At 52.6% G+C, this 2,500-nt stretch overlaps 1 protein-coding gene across 3 annotated transcripts in view; it reads left to right on the top strand.

Moving 5' to 3' along the window:
- kdm6ba (lysine (K)-specific demethylase 6B, a) overlaps positions 1 to 2,500 on the top strand; it is a 98,168-nt gene that overhangs the window by 46,768 nt on the left and 48,900 nt on the right. For 2 of the 3 annotated variants that reach the window (XM_061234675.1, XM_061234670.1), the window contains exon 1: positions 407 to 913. The exons of the other annotated variant lie outside the window; for it this stretch is intronic. The gene's annotated coding sequence lies outside the window, so the exon portion shown is untranslated. Of the gene's footprint in view, positions 1 to 406; positions 914 to 2,500 lie in introns of those variants that run through there. 3 annotated transcript variants of the gene reach the window in all.

Raw genomic sequence — 2,500 nt, 5'->3', positions numbered from 1 at the left:
ATGTTAAAGTTGAACAGTATCGCAGCAGTCCCAATTAGAGAGCAGTGAAAATACTCCATGTGAGTGCTAACACGCACCGATGTGCACGCACACACAGGAATTACACGCACATACACACAAACGCATAAAAGCCAGGTTTATAATCCCCCGATATCAGTTCACCGCTGTCACCCGTTCTTCCTGTGCATTATAGCCAGTTCAGAGGAGCAGAAACAGAGGAAAGAGAGAGAGAGAGATTCCTGCCTTTCCAATCCCATCTGTTTGACAGTCAGGGAGGGACTCGGGGAATAGGATGGTGAGAACGAGGCAGGGGGAGGAGAGCGGGTGACGAGGGAAGGGGGAGGGGCCGTTTAGAGAAAGGCAGAAAAAAGAGATGAAGCAGACTGGCCTAGAGCGGGGGGTTGGGCGATCGCTCCCTTTCTCCTTGTGTGCTGTTTCTCTCTCCTTTCTTTGTTTGAGTACTGAGTGGAAAAAAGCGAGAGAAAGAGTGTGTGAGAGAGGGAGAGAGAGAGAGAGAGGGAGAGAGAAAAGGAAGAAAGGAAGGGAAGAAGCACACACTCTTAGGGGGGAAAAAAACAAAACATTTTTATTATTTGTGGAGTAGCGATCCTTGCAACCTAGTGTGTGCTTGCGTGAGTGTGTGTGTGTGTGCTTGTGTGCGTGTGTGTGCAATTGTCAGGTGCTGAATTGTTTTTGTTTTTTTGTTTAGTTTTGTTTTGGGGTTTTTTTTTGGGGGGGTTTTTTTTGCGTTGCTGTGCAGCTGGGGATTTAAGTGAGAAATCCTGAGGTTGTCCAACAGGGAGACAGACACAAAGATTAGCCTGGAGTTCTGTGCTGTGTTTCAGCCTCTCTGGAAGTACAAGTCCTCCCAGCCCCTGGCTAATTCTGTCAGCCCGGCTACAACTCCGGCAAGGTAAGACACCGACTGGCGCTTTCATTTCATTTGAGGGGGGGGACTGATTACTTCAGGTTTTGAATTTTTTTTAACCAAACCTTGAACCAAGAAAAAGTGGATTTCAATACCCCTCTCCCAACAGAGAGGTTGTGCGTTTTCCTGAAGAAAAGTGTACAAAGAAAGAGTAGAGTGCTTGTCTCTCTCTCTCTCTCTCTCTCTCTCGCTCTCTCTCTCCTCTCCCGTTTTTGCCGTGCGGGGTTTTAAAAAGTATCGGCGTGCGTCCCGTGCGGTGGACCGGGGGTTGTTTTGCAGTGAGCTCGTCTGGGTGTAGTAGTAAATCTCCGTGTGCGGTTGGCACCTCGCCTCGCCTGCGTGTGGAGCGTGCGGACGGGCTCCCGTGTGCGGTGCGCCGTGCCTTTAACCGACAGCGAGCCGCTCGGTCCATCGCTCCGGTCTTGGCCGTCGGACCCTCCGTGTGACAGAAGTTGCTCGGCATGGGGGAAGGGGGGGTTTGCGGAAGAAATCCGCCGTGGACAGAACTTGTGTATTTTCAGTTTTGTGTTTTTTAGTTCTTTTTTTTCCCCCCCCCTCGGCTGTGGCAGGGAGAGAGAGACAGAGCGAGAGAGAAATGTAAACAAAGAGGGGTCTGGTGACTGACATGGACAGAAGGCCACGGCGCGTTGCGGTTACAGTTACGTTTTTGGACCGCTACTGTGCGTTTTTTTACGCTCCGGTCTTGCCGCTGCCTGCTCTGACCCTGGGCAATAATCAAGAGAGAATCGTGTGTGTGTGTGTGTGTGTGTCTCTGAATGTGCGGTGTGGAGAAGATCGCATGCTTTGTGGCATGCTTCTGTGTGAAATCTAGGAATTTTCACTGATCCCCCCCCCCTCCCTTTAGCTGTGATGTCACTTGTGTGTGCTTGTAGCTGAACTTAAACCCACTGCCTTCAAAAACAAAAAAAACAAAAACAACAGGGGGGGGTTAAAAAATGTCGAGCTCAGAGATACAGATGATGATCGGTGTGGCTGTAAAACGATCTGCCTTATAAGCCCCTCCCCTCCCCCCTACCCTGCCCCCAACCTCCCCCTCCCCCACACACACACACACACCTACCGACTAAATCACTGTGCCCTAATCCCTGCGGCTGCTATTCTATTAGTGCCCCCTTCCACCTGGGACTCCCCCCGCGATGCTACAGCTCTCCCCCCCCCCCCCCCCCTCCCCCCGTCCCTAATCGCTTAATTCATTAATTTGTTAGCACCGGAAGTACATCCCTTTCTGGTGCGTTTTCCTTTTTTCGCCGTGCCGCGGCCGGTGGCGGTTGCCCTGCCGCGAGGCGGCCGCGGTTCAGACGGGGTCGGCGGCTTTTCAGCGTCTCTCTCCCGCCTCTCTCTCCTGCCGCTGTCGCGCGCCGCGTCCGTCTCACCGAGCGCGCTTCCCGTCGGGGCGGTGCAGCCCGAGAGCCGGTCGGAGCAGAAACGCCGCCCCGCGCTGAAAGGTTCCCGCGCGGCGTTGCGCTTTAATTAATCCGCAGCAATAAGTACAGACGATTATTTTGGGTTTGATGTTTGTATTTTTTTTTTTCTCTCCTTTGTGGGGCTGCC

Source organism: Conger conger, chromosome 3 (genome assembly GCF_963514075.1).
Source record: "Conger conger chromosome 3, fConCon1.1, whole genome shotgun sequence".
Lineage (NCBI taxonomy): Eukaryota > Metazoa > Chordata > Actinopteri > Anguilliformes > Congridae > Conger > Conger conger.
The sequence above is the reverse complement of the archived record's forward strand: the minus strand, read 5'-3'. Positions and strand labels throughout refer to the sequence as shown.